A 26420-nucleotide genomic window follows, 5' to 3' on the forward strand; every position below is an offset into this window, starting at 1 on the left:
GATTTCCGGGTGGGGCCCACGTGATTTCCGGGTGGGGCCCACGTGATTTCCGGGTGGGGCCCACGTGATTTCCCCGTGGTGCCCACGTGATTTCCGGGTGGGGCCCACGTGATTTCCCCGTGGTGCCCACGTGATTTCCGGGTGGGGCCCACCTGATTTCCCCGTGGGGCCCACGTGATTTCCGGGTGGGGCCCACGTGATTTCCGGGTGGGGCCCACGTGATTTCCGTGTGGGGCCCACGTGATTTCCGGGTGGGGCCCACGTGATTTCCGGGTGGGGCCCACGTGATTTCCGGGTGGTGCCCACGTGATTTCCGGGTGGGGCCCACGTGATTTCCGTGTGGGGCCCACGTGATTTCCGGGTGGGGCCCACGTGATTTCCGGGTGGGGCCCACGTGATTTCCCCGTGGGGCCCACGTGATTTCCGGGTGGGGCCCACGTGATTTCCGGGTGGGGCCCACGTGATTTCCGGGTGGGGCCCACGTGATTTCCGGGTGGGGCCCACGTGATTTCCGGGTGGGGCCCACGTGATTTCCGGGTGGGGCCCACGTGATTTCCGGGTGGGGCCCACGTGATTTCCGGGTGGGGCCCACGTGATTTCCCCGTGGGGCCCACGTGATTTCCGGGTGGGGCCCACGTGATTTCCGGGTGGGGCCCATGTGATTTCCGGGTGGGGCCCACGTGATTTCCTTGTGGGGCCCACGTGATTTCCCCTGGGGGCCCACGTGATTTCCGGGTGGGGCCCACGTGATTTCCGGGTGGGGCCCACGTGATTTCCGGGTGGGGCCCACGTGATTTCCGGGTGGGGCCCACGTGATTTCCGGGTGGGGCCCACGTGATTTCCGGGTGGGGCCCACGTGATTTCCGGGTGGGGCCCACGTGATTTCCGGGTGGGGCCCACGTGATTTCCGGGTGGGGCCCACGTGATTTCCGGGTGGGGCCCACGTGATTTCCGGGTGGGGCCCACCTGATTTCCGGGTGGGGCCCACGTGATTTCCGGGTGGGGCCCACGTGATTTCCGGGTGGGGCCCACGTGATTTCCCCTGGGGTCCCACGTGATTTCCGGGTGGGGCCCACGTGATTTCCGGGTGGGGCCCACGTGATTTCCGGGTGGGGCCCACGTGATTTCCCCGTGGGGCCCACGTGATTTCCGGGTGGGGCCCACGTGATTTCCGGGTGGGTCCCACGTGATTTCCGGGTGGGGCCCACGTGATTTCCGGGTGGGGCCCACGTGATTTCCGTGTGGGGCCTACGTGATTTCCGTGTGGGGCCCACGTGATTTCCGGGTGGGGCCCACGTGTTTTCCCCGTGGGGCCCACGTGATTTCCGGGTGGGGCCCACGTGATTTCCGGGTGGGCCCCACGTGATTTCCGGGTGGGGCCCACGTGATTTCCGGGTGGGGCCCACGTGATTTCCGGGTGGGGCCCACGTGATTTCCCCGTGGTGCCCACGTGATTTCCGGGTGGGGCCCACGTGATTTCCGGGTGGGGCCCACGTGATTTCCGGGTGGTGCCCACGTGATTTCCGGGTGGGGCCCACGTGATTTCCGGGTGGGGCCCACGTGATTTCCGGGTGGGGCCCACGTGATTTCCGGGTGGGGCCCACGTGACTTCCGGGTGGGGCCCACGTGATTTCCGGGTGGGGCCCACGTGATTTCCGGGTGGGGCCCACGTGATTTCCCCGTGGGGCCCACGTGATTTCCGGGTGGGGCCCACGTGATTTCCGGGTGGGGCCCACGTGATTTCCGGGTGGGGCCCACGTGATTTCCGGGTGGGGCCCACGTGATTTCCGTGTGGGGCCCACGTGATTTCCGGGTGGGGCCCACGTGATTTCCGTGTGGGGCCCACGTGATTTCCGGGTGGTGCCCACGTGATTTCCGGGTGGGGCCCACGTGATTTCCCCGTGGGGCCCACGTGATTTCCGGGTGGGGCCCACGTGATTTCCGGGTGGGCCCCACGTGATTTCCCGGTGGGGCCCACGTGATTTCCGGGTGGGGCCCACGTGATTTCCGGGTGGGGCCCACGTGATTTCCCCGTGGTGCCCACGTGATTTCCGGGTGGGGCCCACGTGATTTCCCCGTGGTGCCCACGTGATTTCCGGGTGGGGCCCACGTGATTTCCCCGTGGTGCCCACGTGATTTCCGGGTGGGGCCCACGTGATTTCCGGGTGGGGCCCACGTGATTTCCGTGTGGGGCCTACGTGATTTCCGGGTGGGGCCCACGTGATTTCCGGGTGGGGCCCACGTGTTTTCCCCGTGGGGCCCACGTGATTTCCGGGTGGGGCCCACGTGATTTCCGGGTGGGCCCCACGTGATTTCCGGGTGGGGCCCACGTGATTTCCGGGTGGGGCCCACGTGATTTCCGGGTGGGGCCCACGTGATTTCCCCGTGGTGCCCACGTGATTTCCGGGTGGGGCCCACGTGATTTCCGGGTGGGGCCCACGTGATTTCCGGGTGGGTCCCACGTGATTTCCGGGTGGGGCCCACGTGATTTCCGGGTGGGGCCCACGTGATTTCCGGGTGGGGCCCACGTGATTTCCGGGTGGGGCCCACGTGACTTCCGGGTGGGGCCCACGTGATTTCCGGGTGGGGCCCACGTGATTTCCGGGTGGGGCCCACGTGATTTCCCCGTGGGGCCCACGTGATTTCCGGGTGGGGCCCACGTGATTTCCGGGTGGGGCCCACGTGATTTCCGAGTGGGGCCCACGTGATTTCCGGGTGGGGCCCACGTGATTTCCGTGTGGGGCCCACGTGATTTCCGGGTGGGGCCCACGTGATTTCCGTGTGGGGCCCACGTGATTTCCGGGTGGTGCCCACGTGATTTCCGGGTGGGGCCCACGTGATTTCCCCGTGGGGCCCACGTGATTTCCGGGTGGGGCCCACGTGATTTCCGGGTGGGCCCCACGTGATTTCCGGGTGGGGCCCACGTGATTTCCGGGTGGGGCCCACGTGATTTCCGGGTGGGGCCCACGTGATTTCCCCGTGGTGCCCACGTGATTTCCGGGTGGGGCCCACGTGATTTCCCCGTGGTGCCCACGTGATTTCCGGGTGGGGCCCACCTGATTTCCCCGTGGGGCCCACGTGATTTCCGGGTGGGGCCCACGTGATTTCCGGGTGGGGCCCACGTGATTTCCGTGTGGGGCCCACGTGATTTCCGGGTGGGGCCCACGTGATTTCCGGGTGGGGCCCACGTGATTTCCGGGTGGGGCCCACGTGATTTCCGGGTGGGGCCCACGTGATTTCCGTGTGGGGCCCACGTGATTTCCGGGTGGGGCCCACGTGATTTCCGGGTGGGGCCCACGTGATTTCCCCGTGGGGCCCACGTGATTTCCGGGTGGGGCCCACGTGATTTCCGGGTGGGGCCCACGTGATTTCCGGGTGGGGCCCACGTGATTTCCGGGTGGGGCCCACGTGATTTCCGGGTGGGGCCCACGTGATTTCCGGGTGGGGCCCACGTGATTTCCGGGTGGGGCCCACGTGATTTCCGGGTGGGGCCCACGTGATTTCCCCGTGGGGCCCACGTGATTTCCGGGTGGGGCCCACGTGATTTCCGGGTGGGGCCCACGTGATTTCCGGGTGGGGCCCACGTGATTTCCTTGTGGGGCCCACGTGATTTCCCCTGGGGGCCCACGTGATTTCCGGGTGGGGCCCACGTGATTTCCGGGTGGGGCCCACGTGATTTCCGGGTGGGGCCCACGTGATTTCCGGGTGGGGCCCACGTGATTTCCGGGTGGGGCCCACGTGATTTCCGGGTGGGGCCCACGTGATTTCCGGGTGGGGCCCACGTGATTTCCGGGTGGGGCCCACGTGATTTCCGGGTGGGGCCCACGTGATTTCCGGGTGGGGCCCACGTGATTTCCGGGTGGGGCCCACCTGATTTCCGGGTGGGGCCCACGTGATTTCCGGGTGGGGCCCACGTGATTTCCGGGTGGGGCCCACGTGATTTCCCCTGGGGTCCCACGTGATTTCCGGGTGGGGCCCACGTGATTTCCGGGTGGGGCCCACGTGATTTCCGGGTGGGGCCCACGTGATTTCCCCGTGGGGCCCACGTGATTTCCGGGTGGGGCCCACGTGATTTCCGGGTGGGTCCCACGTGATTTCCGGGTGGGGCCCACGTGATTTCCGGGTGGGGCCCACGTGATTTCCGTGTGGGGCCTACGTGATTTCCGTGTGGGGCCCACGTGATTTCCGGGTGGGGCCCACGTGTTTTCCCCGTGGGGCCCACGTGATTTCCGGGTGGGGCCCACGTGATTTCCGGGTGGGCCCCACGTGATTTCCGGGTGGGGCCCACGTGATTTCCGGGTGGGGCCCACGTGATTTCCGGGTGGGGCCCACGTGATTTCCCCGTGGTGCCCACGTGATTTCCGGGTGGGGCCCACGTGATTTCCGGGTGGGGCCCACGTGATTTCCGGGTGGTGCCCACGTGATTTCCGGGTGGGGCCCACGTGATTTCCGGGTGGGGCCCACGTGATTTCCGGGTGGGGCCCACGTGATTTCCGGGTGGGGCCCACGTGACTTCCGGGTGGGGCCCACGTGATTTCCGGGTGGGGCCCACGTGATTTCCGGGTGGGGCCCACGTGATTTCCCCGTGGGGCCCACGTGATTTCCGGGTGGGGCCCACGTGATTTCCGGGTGGGGCCCACGTGATTTCCGGGTGGGGCCCACGTGATTTCCGGGTGGGGCCCACGTGATTTCCGTGTGGGGCCCACGTGATTTCCGGGTGGGGCCCACGTGATTTCCGTGTGGGGCCCACGTGATTTCCGGGTGGTGCCCACGTGATTTCCGGGTGGGGCCCACGTGATTTCCCCGTGGGGCCCACGTGATTTCCGGGTGGGGCCCACGTGATTTCCGGGTGGGCCCCACGTGATTTCCCGGTGGGGCCCACGTGATTTCCGGGTGGGGCCCACGTGATTTCCGGGTGGGGCCCACGTGATTTCCCCGTGGTGCCCACGTGATTTCCGGGTGGGGCCCACGTGATTTCCCCGTGGTGCCCACGTGATTTCCGGGTGGGGCCCACGTGATTTCCGGGTGGGGCCCACGTGATTTCCGGGTGGGGCCCACGTGATTTCCGGGTGGGGCCCACGTGATTTCCGGGTGGGGCCCACGTGATTTCCGGGTGGGGCCCACGTGATTTCCGGGTGGGGCCCACGTGATTTCCGGGTGGGGCCCACGTGATTTCCCCGTGGGGCCCACGTGATTTCCCCGTGGGGCCCACGTGATTTCCGGGTGGGGCCCACGTGATTTCCCCGTGGGGCCCACGTGATTTCCGGGTGGGGCTCACGTGATTTCCGGGTGGGGCCCACGTGATTTCCGGGTGGGGCCCACGTGATTTCCGGGTGGGGCCCACGTGATTTCCGGGTGGGGCCCACGTGTTTTCCGGGTGGGGCCCACGTGATTTCCGGGTGGGGCCCACGTGATTTCCGGGTGGGGCCCACGTGATTTCCCCTGGGGGCCCACGTGATTTCCGGGTAGGGCCCACGTGATTTCCGGGTGGGGCCCACGTGATTTCCGGGTGGGGCCCACGTGATTTCCGGGTGGGGCCCACGTGATTTCCGGGTGGGGCCCACGTGATTTCCGGGTGGGGCCCTCGTGATTTCCGGGTGGGGCCCACGTGATTTCCGGGTGGGGCCCACGTGATTTCCGGGTGGGGCCCACGTGATTTCCCCGTGGGGCCCACGTGATTTCCGGGTGGGCCCCACGTGATTTCCGGGTGGGGCCCACGTGATTTCCGGGTGGGGCCCACGTGATTTCCGGGTGGGGCCCACGTGATTTCCGGGTGGGGCCCACGTGATTTCCGGGTGGGGCCCACGTGATTTCCGGGTGGGGCCCACGTGATTTCCGGGTGGGGCCCACGTGATTTCCGGGTGGGGCCCACGTGATTTCCGGGTGGGGCCCACGTGATTTCCGGGTGGGGCCCACGTGATTTCCGGGTGGGGCCCACGTGATTTCCGGGTGGGGCCCACGTGATTTCCGGGTGGGGCCCACGTGATTTCCCCGTGGGGCCCACGTGATTTCCGGGTGGGGCCCACGTGATTTCCGGGTGGGGCCCACGTGATTTCCGGGTGGGGCCCACGTGATTTCCCCTGGGGGCCCACGTGATTTCCGGGTGGGGCCCACGTGATTTCCGGGTGGGGCCCACGTGATTTCCCCGTGGGGCCCACGTGATTTCCGGGTGGGGCCCACGTGATTTCCGGGTGGGGCCCACGTGATTTCCGGGTGGGGCCCACGTGATTTCCCCTGGGGGCCCACGTGATTTCCGGGTGGGGCCCACGTGATTTCCGGGTGGGGCCCACGTGATTTCCGGGTGGGGCCCACGTGATTTCCGGGTGGGGCCCACGTGATTTCCGGGTGGGGCCCACGTGATTTCCGGGTGGGGCCCACGTGATTTCCGGGTGGGGCCCACGTGATTTCCGGGTGGGGCCCACGTGATTTCCGGGTGGGGCCCACGTGATTTCCCCGTGGGGCCCACGTGATTTCCGGGTGGGGCCCACGTGATTTCCGGGTGGGGCCCACGTGATTTCCGGGTGGGGCCCACGTCATTTCCGGGTGGGGCCCACGTGATTTCCGGGTGGGACCCACGTGATTTCCCCGTGGGGCCCACGTGATTTCCGGGTGGGGCCCACGTGATTTCCCCGTGGGGCCCACGTGATTTCCGGGTGGGGCCCACGTGATTTCCGGGTGGGGCCCACGTGATTTCCGGGTGGGGCCCAAGTGATTTCCCCTGGGGGCCCACGTGATTTCCGGGTGGGGCCCACGTGATTTCCGGGTGGGGCCCACGTGATTTCCGGGTGGGGCCCACGTGATTTCCGGGTGGGGCCCACGTGATTTCCGGGTGGGGCCCACGTGATTTCCGGGTGGGGCCCACGTGATTTCCGGGTGGGGCCCACGTGATTTCCGGGTGGGGCCCACGTGATTTCCGGGTGGGGCCCACGTGATTTCCGGGTGGGGCCCACGTGATTTCCCCGTCGGGCCCACGTGATTTCCGGGTGGGGCCCACGTGATTTCCGGGTGGGGCCCACGTGATTTCCGGGTGGGGTCCACGTGATTTCCCCTGGGGGCCCACGTGATTTCCGGGTGGGGCCCACGTGATTTCCGGGTGGGGCCCACGTGATTTCCGGGTGGGGCCCACGTGATTTCCGGGTGGGGCCCACGTGATTTCCGGGTGGGGCCCACGTGATTTCCGGGTGGGGCCCACGTGATTTCCGGGTGGGGCCCACGTGATTTCCCCGTGGGGCCCACGTGATTTCCGGGTGGGGCCCACGTGATTTCCGGGTGGGGCCCACGTGATTTCCCCGTGGGGCCCACGTGATTTCCGGGTGGGGCTCACGTGATTTCCGGGTGGGGCCCACGTGATTTCCGGGTGGGGCCCACGTGATTTCCGGGTGGGGCCCACGTGATTTCCGGGTGGGGCCCACGTGATTTCCGGGTGGGGCCCACGTGTTTTCCCCGTGGGGCCCACGTGATTTCCGGGTGGGGCCCACGTGATTTCCGGGTGGGCCCCACGTGATTTCCGGGTGGGGCCCACGTGATTTCCGGGTGGGGCCCACGTGATTTCCGGGTGGGGCCCACGTGATTTCCCCATGGTGCCCACGTGATTTCCGGGTGGGGCCCACGTGATTTCCGGGTGGGGCCCACGTGATTTCCGGGTGGGGCCCACGTGATTTCCGGGTGGGGCCCACGTGATTTCCGGGTGGGGCCCACGTGATTTCCGGGTGGGGCCCACGTGATTTCCGGGTGGGGCCCACGTGATTTCCGGGTGGGGCCCACGTGACTTCCGGGTGGGGCCCACGTGATTTCCGGGTGGGGCCCACGTGATTTCCGGGTGGGGCCCACGTGATTTCCCCGTGGGGCCCACGTGATTTCCGGGTGGGGCCCACGTGATTTCCGGGTGGGGCCCACGTGATTTCCGGGTGGGGCCCACGTGATTTCCGGGTGGGGCCCACGTGATTTCCGTGTGGGGCCCACGTGATTTCCGGGTGGGGCCCACGTGATTTCCGTGTGGGGCCCACGTGATTTCCGGGTGGTGCCCACGTGATTTCCGGGTGGGGCCCACGTGATTTCCCCGTGGGGCCCACGTGATTTCCGGGTGGGGCCCACGTGATTTCCGGGTGGGCCCCACGTGATTTCCCGGTGGGGCCCACGTGATTTCCGGGTGGGGCCCACGTGATTTCCGGGTGGGGCCCACGTGATTTCCCCGTGGGGCCCACGTGATTTCCGGGTGGGGCCCACGTGATTTCCCCGTGGTGCCCACGTGATTTCCGGGTGGGGCCCACCTGATTTCCCCGTGGGGCCCACGTGATTTCCGGGTGGGGCCCACGTGATTTCCGGGTGGGGCCCACGTGATTTCCGGGTGGGGCCCACGTGATTTCCGGGTGGGGCCCACGTGATTTCCGGGTGGGGCCCACGTGATTTCCCCGTGGGGCCCACGTGATTTCCGGGTGGGGCCCAAGTGATTTCCGGGTGGGGCCCACGTGATTTCCGGGTGGGGCCCACGTGATTTCCGGGTGGGGCCCACGTGATTTCCGGGTGGGGCCCACGTGATTTCCGGGTGGGGCCCACGTGATTTCCGGGTGGGGCCCACGTGATTTCCGGGTGGGGCCCACGTGATTTCCCCGTGGGGCCCACGTGATTTCCGGGTGGGGCCCACGTTATTTCCGGGTGGGGCCCACGTGATTTCCGGGTGGGGCCCACGTGATTTCCTTGTGGGGCCCACGTGATTTCCCCTGGGGGCCCACGTGATTTCCGGGTGGGGCCCACGTGATTTCCGGGTGGGGCCCACGTGATTTCCGGGTGGGGCCCACGTGATTTCCGGGTGGGGCCCACGTGATTTCCGGGTGGGGCCCACGTGATTTCCGGGTGGGGCCCACGTGATTTCCGGGTGGGGCCCACGTGATTTCCGGGTGGGGCCCACGTGATTTCCGGGTGGGGCCCACGTGATTTCCGGGTGGGGCCCACGTGATTTCCGGGTGGGGCCCACGTGATTTCCGGGTGGGGCCCACGTGATTTCCGGGTGGGGCCCACGTGATTTCCGGGTGGGGCCCACGTGATTTCCGGGTGGGGCCCACGTGATTTCCTTGTGGGGCCCACGTGATTTCCCCTGGGGGCCCACGTGATTTCCGGGTGGGGCCCACGTGATTTCCGGGTGGGGCCCACGTGATTTCCGGGTGGGGCCCACGTGATTTCCGGGTGGGGCCCACGTGATTTCCGGGTAGGGCCCACGTGATTTCCGGGTGGGGCCCACGTGATTTCCGGGTGGGGCCCACGTGATTTCAGGGTGGGGCCCACGTGATTTCCGGGTGGGGCCCACGTGATTTCCGTGTGGGGCCCACGTGATTTCCGGGTGGGGCCCACGTGATTTCCGGGTGGGGCCCACGTGATTTCCGGGTGGGGCCCACGTGATTTCCGGGTGGGGCCCACGTGATTTCCGGGTGGGGCCCACGTGATTTCCGGGTGGGGCCCACGTGATTTCCGGGTGGGGCCCACGTGATTTCCGGGTGGGGCCCACGTGATTTCCGGGTGGGGCCCACGTGATTTCCGGGTGGGGCCCACGTGATTTCCGGGTGGGGCCCACGTGATTTCCCCTGGGGGCCCACGTGATTTCCGGGTGGGGCCCACGTGAATTCCGGGTGGGGCCCACGTGATTTCCGGGTGGGGCCCACGTGATTTCCGGGTGGGGCCCACGTGATTTCCAGGTGGGGCCCACGTGATTTCCCCGTGGGGCCCACGTGATTTCCGGGTGGGGCCCACGTGATTTCCGGGTGGGGCCCACGTGATTTCCGGGTGGGGCCCACGTGATTTCCGGGTGGGGCCCACGTGATTTACGGGTGGGGCCCACGTGATTTCCGGGTGGGACCCACGTGATTTCCCCGTGGGGCCCACGTGATTTCCGGGTGGGGCCCACGTGATTTCCGGGTGGGGCCCACGTGATATCCGGGTGGGGCCCACGTGATTTCCGGGTGGGGCCCACGTGATTTCCCCGTGGGGCCCACGTGATTTCCGGGTGGGGCCCACGTGATTTCCGGGTGGGGCCCACGTGATTTCCCCGTGGGGCCCACGTGATTTCCGGGTGGGGCCCACGTGATTTCCGGGTGGGGCCCACGTGATTTCCGGGTGGGGCCCAAGTGATTTCCCCTGGGGGCCCACGTGATTTCCGGGTGGGGCCCACGTGATTTCCGGGTGGGGCCCACGTGATTTCCGGGTGGGGCCCACGTGATTTCCGGGTGGGGCCCACGTGATTTCCGGGTGGGGCCCACGTGATTTCCGGGTGGGGCCCACGTGATTTCCGGGTGGGGCCCACGTGATTTCCGGGTGGGGCCCACGTGATTTCCGGGTGGGGCCCACGTGATTTCCGGGTGGGGCCCACGTGATTTCCGGGTGGGGCCCACGTGATTTCCCCGTCGGGCCCACGTGATTTCCGGGTGGGGCCCACGTGATTTCCGGTTGGGGCCCACGTGATTTCCGGGTGGGGCCCACGTGATTTCCGGGTGGGGCCCACGTGATTTCCGGGTGGGGCCCACGTGATTTCCCCGTGGGGCCCACGTGATTTCCGGGTGGGCCCCACGTGATTTCCGGGTGGGGCCCACGTGATTTCCGGGTGGGGCCCACGTGATTTCCGGGTGGGGCCCACGTGATTTCCCCGTGGGGCCCACGTGATTTCCCCGTGGGGCCCACGTGATTTCCGGGTGGGGCCCACGTGATTTCCGGGTGGGGCCCACGTGATTTCCGGGTGGGGCCCACGTGATTTCCCCTGGGGGCCCACGTGATTTCCGGGTGGGGCCCACGTGATTTCCGGGTGGGGCCCACGTGATTTCCGGGTGGGGCCCACGTGATTTCCGGGTGGGGCCCACGTGATTTCCGGGTGGGGCCCACGTGATTTCCGGGTGGGGCCCACGTGACTTCCGGGTGGGGCCCACGTGATTTCCGGGTGGGGCCCACGTGATTTCCGGGTGGGGCCCACGTGATTTCCCCGTGGGGCCCACGTGATTTCCGGGTGGGGCCCACGTGATTTCCGGGTGGGGCCCACGTGATTTCCGGGTGGGGCCCACGTGATTTCCGGGTGGGGCCCACGTGATTTCCGGGTGGGGCCCACGTGATTTCCGGGTGGGACCCACGTGATTTCCCCGTGGGGCCCACGTGATTTCCGGGTGGGGCCCACGTGATTTCCGGGTGGGGCCCACGTGATATCCGGGTGGGGCCCACGTGATTTCCCCTGGGGGCCCACGTGATTTCCGGGTGGGGCCCACGTGATTTCCCCTGGGGGCCCACGTGATTTCCGGGTAGGGCCCACGTGATTTCCGGGTGGGGCCCACGTGATTTCCGGGTGGGGCCCACGTGATTTCCGGGTGGGGCCCACGTGATTTCCGGGTGGGGCCCACGTGATTTCCGGGTGGGGCCCACGTGATTTCCGGGTGGGGCCCACGTGATTTCCGGGTGGGGCCCACGTGATTTCCCCGTGGGGCCCACGTGATTTCCCCGTGGGGCCCACGTGATTTCCGGGTGGGCCCCACGTGATTTCCGGGTGGGGCCCACGTGATTTCCCCGTGGGGCCCACGTGATTTCCGGGTGGGGCCCACGTGATTTCCGGGTGGGGCCCACGTGATTTCCGGGTGGGGCCCACGTGATTTCCGGGTGGGGCCCACGTGATTTCCGGGTGGGCCCCACGTGATTTCCGGGTGGGGCCCACGTGATTTCCCCTGGGGGCCCACGTGATTTCCGGGTGGGGCCCACGTGATTTCCGAGTGGGGCCCACGTGATTTCCGGGTGGGGCCCACGTGATTTCCGGGTGGGGCCCACGTGATTTCCGGGTGGGGCCCACGTGATTTCCGGGTGGGGCCCACGTGATTTCAGGGTGGGGCCCACGTGATTTCCGGGTGGGGCCCACGTGATTTCAGGGTGGGGCCCACGTGATTTCCGGGTGGGGCCCACGTGATTTCCGGGTGGGGCCCACGTGATTTCCGGGTGGGGCCCACGTGATTTCCGGGTGGGGCCCACGTGATTTCCCCTGGGGGCCCACGTGATTTCCGGGTGGGGCCCACGTGATTTCCGAGTGGGGCCCACGTGATTTCCGGGTGGGGCCCACGTGATTTCCGGGTGGGGCCCACGTGATTTCCGGGTGGGGCCCACGTGATTTCCGGGTGGGGCCCACGTGATTTCCGGGTGGGGCCCACGTGATTTCCGGGTGGGGCCCACGTGATTTCCGGGTGGGGCCCACGTGATTTCCGGGTGGGGCCCACGTGATTTCCGGGTGGGGCCCACGTGATTTCCGGGTGGGGCCCACGTGATTTCCCCTGGGGTCCCACGTGATTTCCGGGTGGGGCCCACGTGATTTCCGGGTGGGGCCCACGTGATTTCCCCTGGGGGCCCACGTGATTTCCGGGTGGGGCCCACGTGATTTCCGAGTGGGGCCCACGTGATTTCCGGGTGGGGCCCACGTGATTTCCGGGTGGGGCCCACGTGATTTCCGGGTGGGGCCCACGTGATTTCCGGGTGGGGCCCACGTGATTTCAGGGTGGGGCCCACGTGATTTCCGGGTGGGGCCACGTGATTTCCGGGTGGGGCCCACGTGATTTCCCCGTGGGGCCCACGTGATTTCCGGGTGGGGCCCACGTGATTTCCGGGTGGGCCCCACGTGATTTCCGGGTGGGGCCCACGTGATTTCCGGGTGGGGCCCACGTGATTTCCGGGTGGGGCCCACGTGATTTCCGGGTGGGGCCCACGTGATTTCCGGGTGGGGCCCACGTGATTTCCGGGTGGGGCCCACGTGATTTCCGGGTGGGGCCCACGTGATTTCCGGGTGGGGCCCACGTGATTTCCGGGTGGGGCCCACGTGATTTCCGGGTGGGGCCCACGTGATTTCCGGGTGGGGCCCACGTGATTTCCCCTGGGGTCCCACGTGATTTCCGGGTGGGGCCCACGTGATTTCCGGGTGGGGCCCACGTGATTTCCGGGTGGGGCCCACGTGATTTCCCCGTGGGGCCCACGTGATTTACGGGTGGGGCCCACGTGATTTCCGGGTGGGTCCCACGTGATTTCCGGGTGGGGCCCACGTGATTTCCGGGTGGGGCCCACGTGATTTCCGTGTGGGGCCTACGTGATTTCCGGGTGGGGCCCACGTGATTTCCGGGTGGGGCCCACGTGTTTTCCCCGTGGGGCCCACGTGATTTCCGGGTGGGGCCCACGTGATTTCCGGGTGGGCCCCACGTGATTTCCGGGTGGGGCCCACGTGATTTCCGGGTGGGGCCCACGTGATTTCCGGGTGGGGCCCACGTGATTTCCCCGTGGTGCCCACGTGATTTCCAGGTGGGGCCCACGTGATTTCCGGGTGGGGCCCACGTGATTTCCGGGTGGGGCCCACGTGATTTCCGGGTGGGGCCCACGTGATTTCCCCTGGGGGCCCACGTGATTTCCGGGTGGGGCCCACGTGATTTCCGAGTGGGGCCCACGTGATTTCCGGGTGGGGCCCACGTGATTTCCGGGTGGGGCCCACGTGATTTCCGGGTGGGGCCCACGTGATTTCCGGGTGGGGCCCACGTGATTTCCGGGTGGGGCCCACGTGATTTCCGGGTGGGGCCCACGTGATTTCCGGGTGGGGCCCACGTGATTTCCGGGTGGGGCCCACGTGATTTCCGGGTGGGGCCCACGTGATTTCCGGGTGGGGCCCACGTGATTTCCCCTGGGGTCCCACGTGATTTCCGGGTGGGGCCCACGTGATTTCCGGGTGGGGCCCACGTGATTTCCCCTGGGGGCCCACGTGATTTCCGGGTGGGGCCCACGTGATTTCCGAGTGGGGCCCACGTGATTTCCGGGTGGGGCCCACGTGATTTCCGGGTGGGGCCCACGTGATTTCCGGGTGGGGCCCACGTGATTTCCGGGTGGGGCCCACGTGATTTCAGGGTGGGGCCCACGTGATTTCCGGGTGGGGCCACGTGATTTCCGGGTGGGGCCCACGTGATTTCCCCGTGGGGCCCACGTGATTTCCGGGTGGGGCCCACGTGATTTCCGGGTGGGCCCCACGTGATTTCCGGGTGGGGCCCACGTGATTTCCGGGTGGGGCCCACGTGATTTCCGGGTGGGGCCCACGTGATTTCCGGGTGGGGCCCACGTGATTTCCGGGTGGGGCCCACGTGATTTCCGGGTGGGGCCCACGTGATTTCCGGGTGGGGCCCACGTGATTTCCGGGTGGGGCCCACGTGATTTCCGGGTGGGGCCCACGTGATTTCCGGGTGGGGCCCACGTGATTTCCGGGTGGGGCCCACGTGATTTCCCCTGGGGTCCCACGTGATTTCCGGGTGGGGCCCACGTGATTTCCGGGTGGGGCCCACGTGATTTCCGGGTGGGGCCCACGTGATTTCCCCGTGGGGCCCACGTGATTTACGGGTGGGGCCCACGTGATTTCCGGGTGGGTCCCACGTGATTTCCGGGTGGGGCCCACGTGATTTCCGGGTGGGGCCCACGTGATTTCCGTGTGGGGCCTACGTGATTTCCGGGTGGGGCCCACGTGATTTCCGGGTGGGGCCCACGTGTTTTCCCCGTGGGGCCCACGTGATTTCCGGGTGGGGCCCACGTGATTTCCGGGTGGGCCCCACGTGATTTCCGGGTGGGGCCCACGTGATTTCCGGGTGGGGCCCACGTGATTTCCGGGTGGGGCCCACGTGATTTCCCCGTGGTGCCCACGTGATTTCCAGGTGGGGCCCACGTGATTTCCGGGTGGGGCCCACGTGATTTCCGGGTGGGGCCCACGTGATTTCCGGGTGGGGCCCACGTGATTTCCGGGTGGGGCCCACGTGATTTCCGGGTGGGGCCCACGTGATTTCCGGGTGGGGCCCACGTGACTTCCGGGTGGGGCCCACGTGATTTCCGGGTGGGGCCCACGTGATTTCCGGTTGGGGCCCACGTGATTTCCCCGTGGGGCCCACGTGATTTCCGGGTGGGGCCCACGTGATTTCCGGGTGGGGCCCACGTGATTTCCGAGTGGGGCCCACGTGATTTCCGGGTGGGGCCCACGTGATTTCCGTGTGGGGCCCACGTGATTTCCGGGTGGGGCCCACGTGATTTCCGTGTGGGGCCCACGTGATTTCCGAGTGGTGCCCACGTGATTTCCGGGTGGGGCCCACGTGATTTCCCCGTGGGGCCCACGTGATTTCCGGGTGGGGCCCACGTGATTTCCGGGTGGGCCCCACGTGATTTCCCGGTAGGGCCCACGTGATTTCCGGGTGGGGCCCACGTGATTTCCGGGTGGGGCCCACGTGATTTCCCCGTGGTGCCCACGTGATTTCCGGGTGGGGCCCACGTGATTTCCCCGTGGTGCCCACGTGATTTCCGGGTGGGGCCCACCTGATTTCCCCGTGGGGCCCACGTGATTTCCGGGTGGGGCCCACGTGATTTCCGGGTGGGGCCCACGTGATTTCCGGGTGGGGCCCACGTGATTTCCGGGTGGGGCCCACGTGATTTCCGGGTGGGGCCCACGTGATTTCCGTGTGGGGCCCACGTGATTTCCGGGTGGGGCCCACGTGATTTCCGGGTGGGGCCCACGTGATTTCCCCGTGGGGCCCACGTGATTTCCGGGTGGGGCCCACGTGATTTCCGGGTGGGGCCCACGTGATTTCCGGGTGGGGCCCACGTGATTTCCGGGTGGGGCCCACGTGATTTCCGGGTGGGGCCCACGTGATTTCCGGGTGGGGCCCACGTGATTTCCGGGTGGGGCCCACGTGATTTCCGGGTGGGGCCCACGTGATTTCCCCGTGGGGCCCACGTGATTTCAGGGTGGGGCCCACGTGATTTCCGGGTGGGGCCCACGTGATTTCCGGGTGGGGCCCACGTGATTTCCTTGTGGGGCCCACGTGATTTCCCCTGGGGGCCCACGTGATTTCCGGGTGGGGCCCACGTGATTTCCGGGTGGGGCCCACGTGATTTCCGGGTGGGGCCCACGTGATTTCCGGGTGGGGCCCACGTGATTTCCGGGTGGGGCCCACGTGATTTCAGGGTGGGGCCCACGTGATTTCCGGGTGGGGCCCACGTGATTTCCGGGTGGGGCCCACGTGATTTCCGGGTGGGGCCCACGTGATTTCCGGGTGGGGCCCACGTGATTTCCGGGTGGGGCCCACGTGATTTCCCCGTGGGGCCCACGTGATTTCCGGGTGGGGCCCACGTGATTTCCGGGTGGGGCCCACGTGATTTCCTTGTGGGGCCCACGTGATTTCCCCTGGGGGCCCACGTGATTTCCGGGTGGGGCCCACGTGATTTCCGGGTGGGGCCCACGTGATTTCCGGGTGGGGCCCACGTGATTTCCGGGTGGGGCCCACGTGATTTCCGGGTGGGGCCCACGTGATTTCCGGGTGGGGCCCACGTGATTTCAGGGTGGGGCCCACGTGATTTCCGGGTGGGGCCCACGTGATTTCCGTGTGGGGCCCACGTGATTTCCGGGTGGGGCCCACGTGATTTCCGGGTGGGGCCCACGTGATTTCCGGGTGGGGCCCACGTGATTTCCGGGTGGGCCCCACGTGATTTCCGGGTGGGGCCCACGTGATTTCCGGGTGGGGCCCACGTGATTTCCGGGTGGGGCCCACGTGATTTCCGGGTGGGGCCCACGTGATTTCCGGGTGGGGCCCACGTGATTTCCGGGTGGGGCCCACGTGATTTCCGGGTGGGGCCCACGTGATTTCCGGGTGGGGCCCACGTGATTTCCCCTGGGGGCCCACGTGATTTCCGGGTGGGGCCCACGTGATTTCCGGGTGGGGCCCACGTGATTTCCGGGTGGGGCCCACGTGATTTCCGGGTGGGTCCCACGTGATTTCCGGGTGGGGCCCACGTGATTTCCGGGTGGGGCCCACGTGATTTCCGGGGGGGCCCACGTGATTTCCGGGTGGGGCCCACGTGATTTCCGGGTGGGGCCCACGTGATTTCCTCGTGGGGCCCACGTGATTTCCGGGTGGGCCCCACGTGATTTCCGGGTGGGGCCCACGTGATTTCCCCGTGGGGCCCACGTGATTTCCGGGTGGGGCCCACGTGATTTCCGGGTGGGGCCCACGTGATTTCCGGGTGGGGCCCACGTGATTTCCGGGGGGGCCCACGTGATTTCCGGGTGGGGCCCACGTGATTTCCGGGTGGGGCCCACGTGATTTCCGGGTGGGGCCCACGTGATTTCCGGGTGGGGCCCACGTGATTTCCGGGTGGGGCCCACGTGATTTCCGGGTGGGGCCCACGTGATTTCCCCTGGGGGCCCACGTGATTTCCGGGTGGGGCCCACGTGATTTCCGGGTGGGGCCCACGTGATTTCCGGGTGGGGCCCACGTGATTTCCGGGTGGGGCCCACGTGATTTCCGGGTGGGGCCCACGTGATTTCCGGGTGGGGCCCACGTGATTTCCGGGTGGGGCCCACGTGATTTCCGGGTGGGGCCCACGTGATTTCCGGGTGGGGCCCACGTGATTTCCCCTGGGGGCCCACGTGATTTCCGGGTGGGGCCCACGTGATTTCCGGGTGGGGCCCACGTGATTTCCGGGTGGGGCCCACGTGATTTCCGGGTGGGGCCCACGTGATTTCCCCTGGGGGCCCACGTGATTTCCGGGTGGGGCCCACGTGATTTCCGGGTGGGGCCCACGTGATTTCCGGGTGGGGCCCACGTGATTTCCGGGTGGGGCCCACGTGATTTCCGGGTGGGGCCCACGTGATTTCCGGGTTGGGCCCACGTGATTTCCGGGTGGGACCCACGTGATTTCCTCGTGGGGCCCACGTGATTTCCGGGTGGGGCCCACGTGATTTCCGGGTGGGGCCCACGTGATATCCGGGTGGGGCCCACGTGATTTCCCCTGGGGGCCCACGTGATTTCCGGGAGGGGCCCACGTGATTTCCCCTGGGGGCCCACGTGATTTCCGGGTGGGGCCCACGTGATTTCCGGGTGGGGCCCACGTGATTTCCGGGTGGGGCCCACGTGATTTCCGGGTGGGGCCCACGTGATTTCCGGGTGGGGCCCACGTGATTTCCGGGTGGGGCCCACGTGATTTCCGGGTGGGGCCCACGTGACTTCCCCGTGGGGCCCACGTGATTTCCGGGTGGGCCCCACGTGATTTCCGGGTGGGGCCCACGTGATTTCCCCGTGGGGCCCACGTGATTTCCGGGTGGGGCCCACGTGATTTCCGGGTGGGGCCCACGTGATTTCCGGGTGGGGCCCACGTGATTTCCGGGGGGGCCCACGTGATTTCCGGGTGGGGCCCACGTGATTTCCGGGTGGGGCCCACGTGATTTCCGGGTGGGGCCCACGTGATTTCCGGGTGGGGCCCACGTGATTTCCGGGTGGGGCCCACGTGATTTCCGGGTGGGGCCCACGTGATTTCCGGGTGGGGCCCACGTGATTTCCGGGTGGGGCCCACGTGATTTCCGGGTGGGGCCCACGTGATTTCCGGGTGGGGCCCACGTGATTTCCGGGTGGGGCCCACGTGATTTCCGGGTGGGGCCCACGTGATTTCCGGGTGGGGCCCACGTGATTTCCTTGTGGGGCCCACGTGATTTCCCCTGGGGGCCCACGTGATTTCCGGGTGGGGCCCACGTGATTTCCGGGTGGGGCCCACGTGATTTCCGGGTGGGGCCCACGTGATTTCCGGGTGGGGCCCACGTGATTTCCGGGTGGGGCCCACGTGATTTCCGGGTGGGGCCCACGTGATTTCCGGGTGGGGCCCACGTGATTTCCGGGTGGGGCCCACGTGATTTCCGGGTGGGGCCCACGTGATTTCCGGGTGGGGCCCACGTGATTTCCGGGTGGGGCCCACGTGATTTCCGGGTGGGGCCCACGTGATTTCCCCGTCGGGCCCACGTGATTTCCGGGTGGGGCCCACGTGATTTCCGGGTGGGGCCCACGTGATTTCCGGGTGGGGCCCACGTGATTTCCGGGTGGGGCCCACGTGATTTCCGGGTGGGGCCCACGTGATTTCCCCGTGGGGCCCACGTGATTTCCCGGTGGGGCCCACGTGATTTCCGGGTGGGCCCCACGTGATTTCCGGGTGGGGCCCACGTGATTTCCGGGTGGGGCCCACGTGATTTCCGGGTGGGGCCCACGTGATTTCCGGGTGGGGCCCACGTGATTTCCGGGTGGGGCCCACGTGATTTCCCCGTGGGGCCCACGTGATTTCCGGGTGGGGCCCACGTGATTTCCGGGTGGGGCCCACGTGATTTCCGGGTGGGGCCCACGTGATTTCCCCTGGGGGCCCACGTGATTTCCGGGTGGGGCCCACGTGATTTCCGGGTGGGGCCCACGTGATTTCCGGGTGGGGCCCACGTGATTTCCGGGTGGGGCCCACGTGATTTCCGGGTGGGGCCCACGTGATTTCGGGGTGGGGCCCACGTGATTTCCGGGTGGGGCCCACGTGATTTCCGGGTGGGGCCCACGTGATTTCCAGGTGGGGCCCACGTGATTTCCCCATGGGGCCCACGTGATTTCCGGGTGGGGCCCACGTGATTTCCGGGTGGGGCCCACGTGATTTCCGGGTGGGGCCCACGTGATTTCCGGGTGGGGCCCACGTGATTTCCGGGTTGGGCCCACGTGATTTCCGGGTGGGACCCACGTGATTTCCTCGTGGGGCCCACGTGATTTCCGGGTGGGGCCCACGTGATTTCCGGGTGGGGCCCACGTGATATCCGGGTGGGGCCCACGTGATTTCCCCTGGGGGCCCACGTGATTTCCGGGAGGGGCCCACGTGATTTCCCCTGGGGGCCCAGGTGATTTCCGGGTGGGGCCCACGTGATTTCCGGGTGGGGCCCACGTGATTTCCGGGTGGGGCCCACGTGATTTCCGAGTGGGGCCCACGTGATTTCCGGGTGGGGCCCACGTGATTTCCGGGTGGGGCCCACGTGATTTCCGGGTGGGGCCCACGTGATTTCCGGGTGGGGCCCACGTGATTTCCGGGTGGGGCCCACGTGACTTCCCCGTGGGGCCCACGTGATTTCCGGGTGGGCCCCACGTGATTTCCGGGTGGGGCCCATGTGATTTCCCCGTGGGGCCCACGTGATTTCCGGGTGGGGCCCACGTGATTTCCGGGTGGGGCCCACGTGATTTCCGGGTGGGGCCCACGTGATTTCCGGGGGGGCCCACGTGATTTCCGGGTGGGGCCCACGTGATTTCCGGGTGGGGCCCACGTGATTTCCGGGTGGGGCCCACGTGATTTCCGGGTGGGGCCCACGTGATTTCCGGGTGGGGCCCACGTGATTTCCGGGTGGGGCCCACGTGATTTCCGGGTGGGGCCCACGTGATTTCCGGGTGGGGCCCACGTGATTTCCGGGTGGGGCCCACGTGATTTCCGGGTGGGGCCCACGTGATTTCCGGGTGGGGCCCACGTGATTTCCGGGTGGGGCCCACGTGATTTCCGGGTGGGGCCCACGTGATTTCCGGGTGGGGCCCACGTGATTTCCCCTGGGGGCCCACGTGATTTCCGGGTGGGGCCCACGTGATTTCCGGGTGGGGCCCACGTGATTTCCGGGTGGGGCCCACGTGATTTCCGGGTGGGGCCCACGTGATTTCCGGGTGGGGCCCACGTGATTTCCGGGTGGGGCCCACGTGATTTCCGGGTGGGGCCCACGTGATTTCCGGGTGGGGCCCACGTGATTTCCGGGTGGGGCCCACGTGATTTCCGGGTGGGGCCCACGTGATTTCCGGGTGGGGCCCACGTGATTTCCGGGTGGGGCCCACGTGATTTCCGGGTGGGGCCCACGTGATTTCCGGGTGGGGCCCATGTGATTTCCCCTTGGGGCCCACGTGATTTCCGGGTGGGGCCCACGTGATTTCCGGGTGGGGCCCACGTGATTTCCGGGTGGGGCCCACGTGATTTCCGGGTGGGGCCCACGTGATTTCCGGGTGGGGCCCACGTGATTTCCTTGTGGGGCCCACGTGATTTCCCCTGGGGGCCCACGTGATTTCCGGGTGGGGCCCACGTTATTTCCGGGTGGGGCCCACGTGATTTCCGGGTGGGGCCCACGTGATTTCCGGGTGGGGCCCACGTGATTTCCGGGTGGGGCCCACGTGATTTCCGGGTGGGGCCCACGTGATTTCCGGGTGGGGCCCACGTGATTTCCCCTGGGGGCCCACGTGATTTCCGGGTGGGGCCCACGTGATTTCCGGGTGGGGCCCACGTGATTTCCGGGTGGGGCCCACGTGATTTCCGGGTGGGGCCCACGTGATTTCCGGGTGGGGCCCACGTGATTTCCCCTGGGGTCCCACGTGATTTCCGGGTGGGGCCCACGTGATTTCCGGGTGGGGCCCACGTGATTTCCGGGTGGGGCCCACGTGATTTCCCCGTGGGGCCCACGTGATTTCCGGGTGGGGCCCACGTGATTTCCGGGTGGGTCCCACGTGATTTCCGGGTGGGGCCCACGTGATTTCCGGGTGGGGCCCACGTGATTTCTGTGTGGGGCCTACGTGATTTCCGGGTGGGGCCCACGTGATTTCCGGGTGGGGCCCACGTGATTTCCCCGTGGGTCCCACGTGATTTCCGGGTGGGGCCCACGTGATTTCCGGGTGGGCCCCACGTGATTTCCGGGTGGGGCCCACGTGATTTCCGGGTGGGGCCCACGTGATTTCCGGGTGGGGCCCACGTGATTTCCCCGTGGTGCCCACGTGATTTCCGGGTGGGGCCCACGTGATTTCCGGGTGGGGCCCACGTGATTTCCGGGTGGGGCCCACGTGATTTCCGGGTGGGGCCCACGTGATTTCCGGGTGGGGCCCACGTGATTTCCGGGTGGGGCCCACGTGACTTCCGGGTGGGGCCCACGTGATTTCCGGGTGGGGCCCACGTGATTTCCGGGTGGGGCCCACGTGATTTCCGGGTGGGCCCCACGTGATTTCCGGGTGGGGCCCACGTGATTTCCGGGTGGGGCCCACGTGATTTCCGGGTGGGGCCCACGTGATTTCCCCGTGGTGCCCACGTGATTTCCGGGTGGGGCCCACGTGATTTCCCCGTGGTGCCCACGTGATTTCCGGGTGGGGCCCGCGTGATTTCCCCGTGGGGCCCACGTGATTTCCGGGTGGGGCCCACGTGATTTCCGGGTGGGGCCCACGTGATTTCCGGGTGGGGCCCACGTGATTTCCGGGTGGGGCCCACGTGATTTCCGGGTGGGGCCCACGTGATTTCCCCTTGGGGCCCACGTGATTTCCGGGTGGGGCCCACGTGATTTCCGGGTGGGGCCCACGTGATTTCCGGGTGGGGCCCACGTGATTTCCGGGTGGGGCCCACGTGATTTCCGGGTGGGGCCCACGTGATTTCCGGGTGGGGCCCACGTGATTTCCGGGTGGGGCCCACGTGATTTCCGGGTGGGGCCCACGTGATTTCCGGGTGGGGCCCACGTGATTTCCGTGTGGGGCCCACGTGATTTCCGGGTGGGGCCCACGTGATTTCCGGGTGGGGCCCACGTGATTTCCCCGTGGGGCCCACGTGATTTCCGGGTGGGCCCCACGTGATTTCCGGGTGGGGCCCACGTGATTTCCGGGTGGGGCCCACGTGATTTCCGGGTGGGGCCCACGTGATTTCCGGGTGGGGCCCACGTGATTTCCGGGTGGGGCCCACGTGATTTCCGGGTGGAGCCCACGTGATTTCCGGGTGGGGCCCACGTGATTTCCGGGTGGGGCCCACGTGATTTCCGGGTGGGGCCCACGTGATTTCCGGGTGGGGCCCACGTGATTTCCCCGTGGGGCCCACGTGATTTCCGGGTGGGGCCCACGTGATTTCCGGGTGGGGCCCACGTGATTTCCGGGTGGGGCCCACGTGATTTCCCCTGGGGGCCCACGTGATTTCCGGGTGGGGCCCACGTGATTTCCTCTGGGGGCCCACGTGATTTCCGGGTAGGGCCCACGTGATTTCCGGGTGGGGCCCACGTAATTTCCGGGTGGGGCCCTCGTGATTTCCGGGTGGGGCCCACGTGATTTCCGGGTGGGGCCCACGTGATTTCCGGGTGGGGCCCACGTGATTTCCCCGTCGGGCCCACGTGATTTCCGGGTGGGGCCCACGTGATTTCCGGGTGGGGCCCACGTGATTTCCGGGTGGGGCCCACGTGATTTCCGGGTGGGGCCCACGTGATTTCCGGGTGGGGCCCACGTGATTTCCCCGTGGGGCCCACGTGATTTCCCGGTGGGGCCCACGTGATTTCCGGGTGGGCCCCACGTGATTTCCGGGTGGGGCCCACGTGATTTCCGGGTGGGGCCCACGTGATTTCCGGGTGGGGCCCACGTGATTTCCGGGTGGGGCCCACGTGATTTCCGGGTGGGGCCCACGTGATTTCCCCGTGGGGCCCACGTGATTTCCGGGTGGGGCCCACGTGATTTCCGGGTGGGGCCCACGTGATTTCCGGGTGGGGCCCACGTGATTTCCCCTGGGGGCCCACGTGATTTCCGGGTGGGGCCCACGTGATTTCCGGGTGGGGCCCACGTGATTTCCGGGTGGGGCCCACGTGATTTCCGGGTGGGGCCCACGTGATTTCCGGGTGGGGCCCACGTGATTTCGGGGTGGGGCCCACGTGATTTCCGGGTGGGGCCCACGTGATTTCCGGGTGGGGCCCACGTGATTTCCAGGTGGGGCCCACGTGATTTCCCCATGGGGCCCACGTGATTTCCGGGTGGGGCCCACGTGATTTCCGGGTGGGGCCCACGTGATTTCCGGGTGGGGCCCACGTGATTTCCGGGTGGGGCCCACGTGATTTCCGGGTTGGGCCCACGTGATTTCCGGGTGGGACCCACGTGATTTCCTCGTGGGGCCCACGTGATTTCCGGGTGGGGCCCACGTGATTTCCGGGTGGGGCCCACGTGATATCCGGGTGGGGCCCACGTGATTTCCCCTGGGGGCCCACGTGATTTCCGGGAGGGGCCCACGTGATTTCCCCTGGGGGCCCAGGTGATTTCCGGGTGGGGCCCACGTGATTTCCGGGTGGGGCCCACGTGATTTCCGGGTGGGGCCCACGTGATTTCCGAGTGGGGCCCACGTGATTTCCGGGTGGGGCCCACGTGATTTCCGGGTGGGGCCCACGTGATTTCCGGGTGGGGCCCACGTGATTTCCGGGTGGGGCCCACGTGATTTCCGGGTGGGGCCCACGTGACTTCCCCGTGGGGCCCACGTGATTTCCGGGTGGGCCCCACGTGATTTCCGGGTGGGGCCCATGTGATTTCCCCGTGGGGCCCACGTGATTTCCGGGTGGGGCCCACGTGATTTCCGGGTGGGGCCCACGTGATTTCCGGGTGGGGCCCACGTGATTTCCGGGGGGGCCCACGTGATTTCCGGGTGGGGCCCACGTGATTTCCGGGTGGGGCCCACGTGATTTCCGGGTGGGGCCCACGTGATTTCCGGGTGGGGCCCACGTGATTTCCGGGTGGGGCCCACGTGATTTCCGGGTGGGGCCCACGTGATTTCCGGGTGGGGCCCACGTGATTTCCGGGTGGGGCCCACGTGATTTCCGTGTGGGGCCCACGTGATTTCCGGGTGGGGCCCACGTGATTTCCGGGTGGGGCCCACGTGATTTCCGGGTGGGGCCCACGTGATTTCCGGGTGGGGCCCACGTGATTTCCGGGTGGGGCCCACGTGATTTCCCCTGGGGGCCCACGTGATTTCCGGGTGGGGCCCACGTGATTTCCGGGTGGGGCCCACGTGATTTCCGGGTGGGGCCCACGTGATTTCCGGGTGGGGCCCACGTGATTTCCGGGTGGGGCCCACGTGATTTCCGGGTGGGGCCCACGTGATTTCCGGGTGGGGCCCACGTGATTTCCGGGTGGGGCCCACGTGATTTCCGGGTGGGGCCCACGTGATTTCCGGGTGGGGCCCACGTGATTTCCGGGTGGGGCCCACGTGATTTCCGGGTGGGGCCCACGTGATTTCCGGGTGGGGCCCATGTGATTTCCCCTTGGGGCCCACGTGATTTCCGGGTGGGGCCCACGTGATTTCCGGGTGGGGCCCACGTGATTTCCGGGTGGGGCCCACGTGATTTCCGGGTGGGGCCCACGTGATTTCCGGGTGGGGCCCACGTGATTTCCTTGTGGGGCCCACGTGATTTCCCCTGGGGGCCCACGTGATTTCCGGGTGGGGCCCACGTTATTTCCGGGTGGGGCCCACGTGATTTCCGGGTGGGGCCCACGTGATTTCCGGGTGGGGCCCACGTGATTTCCGGGTGGGGCCCACGTGATTTCCGGGTGGGGCCCACGTGATTTCCGGGTGGGGCCCACGTGATTTCCCCTGGGGGCCCACGTGATTTCCGGGTGGGGCCCACGTGATTTCCGGGTGGGGCCCACGTGATTTCCGGGTGGGGCCCACGTGATTTCCGGGTGGGGCCCACGTGATTTCCGGGTGGGGCCCACGTGATTTCCCCTGGGGTCCCACGTGATTTCCGGGTGGGGCCCACGTGATTTCCGGGTGGGGCCCACGTGATTTCCGGGTGGGGCCCACGTGATTTCCCCGTGGGGCCCACGTGATTTCCGGGTGGGGCCCACGTGATTTCCGGGTGGGTCCCACGTGATTTCCGGGTGGGGCCCACGTGATTTCCGGGTGGGGCCCACGTGATTTCTGTGTGGGGCCTACGTGATTTCCGGGTGGGGCCCACGTGATTTCCGGGTGGGGCCCACGTGATTTCCCCGTGGGTCCCACGTGATTTCCGGGTGGGGCCCACGTGATTTCCGGGTGGGCCCCACGTGATTTCCGGGTGGGGCCCACGTGATTTCCGGGTGGGGCCCACGTGATTTCCGGGTGGGGCCCACGTGATTTCCCCGTGGTGCCCACGTGATTTCCGGGTGGGGCCCACGTGATTTCCGGGTGGGGCCCACGTGATTTCCGGGTGGGGCCCACGTGATTTCCGGGTGGGGCCCACGTGATTTCCGGGTGGGGCCCACGTGATTTCCGGGTGGGGCCCACGTGACTTCCGGGTGGGGCCCACGTGATTTCCGGGTGGGGCCCACGTGATTTCCGGGTGGGGCCCACGTGATTTCCGGGTGGGCCCCACGTGATTTCCGGGTGGGGCCCACGTGATTTCCGGGTGGGGCCCACGTGATTTCCGGGTGGGGCCCACGTGATTTCCCCGTGGTGCCCACGTGATTTCCGGGTGGGGCCCACGTGATTTCCCCGTGGTGCCCACGTGATTTCCGGGTGGGGCCCGCGTGATTTCCCCGTGGGGCCCACGTGATTTCCGGGTGGGGCCCACGTGATTTCCGGGTGGGGCCCACGTGATTTCCGGGTGGGGCCCACGTGATTTCCGGGTGGGGCCCACGTGATTTCCGGGTGGGGCCCACGTGATTTCCCCTTGGGGCCCACGTGATTTCCGGGTGGGGCCCACGTGATTTCCGGGTGGGGCCCACGTGATTTCCGGGTGGGGCCCACGTGATTTCCGGGTGGGGCCCACGTGATTTCCGGGTGGGGCCCACGTGATTTCCGGGTGGGGCCCACGTGATTTCCGGGTGGGGCCCACGTGATTT

This window comes from Ovis canadensis, chromosome 5, assembly GCF_042477335.2.
Source record: "Ovis canadensis isolate MfBH-ARS-UI-01 breed Bighorn chromosome 5, ARS-UI_OviCan_v2, whole genome shotgun sequence".
Taxonomy (NCBI): Eukaryota; Metazoa; Chordata; class Mammalia; order Artiodactyla; family Bovidae; genus Ovis; species Ovis canadensis.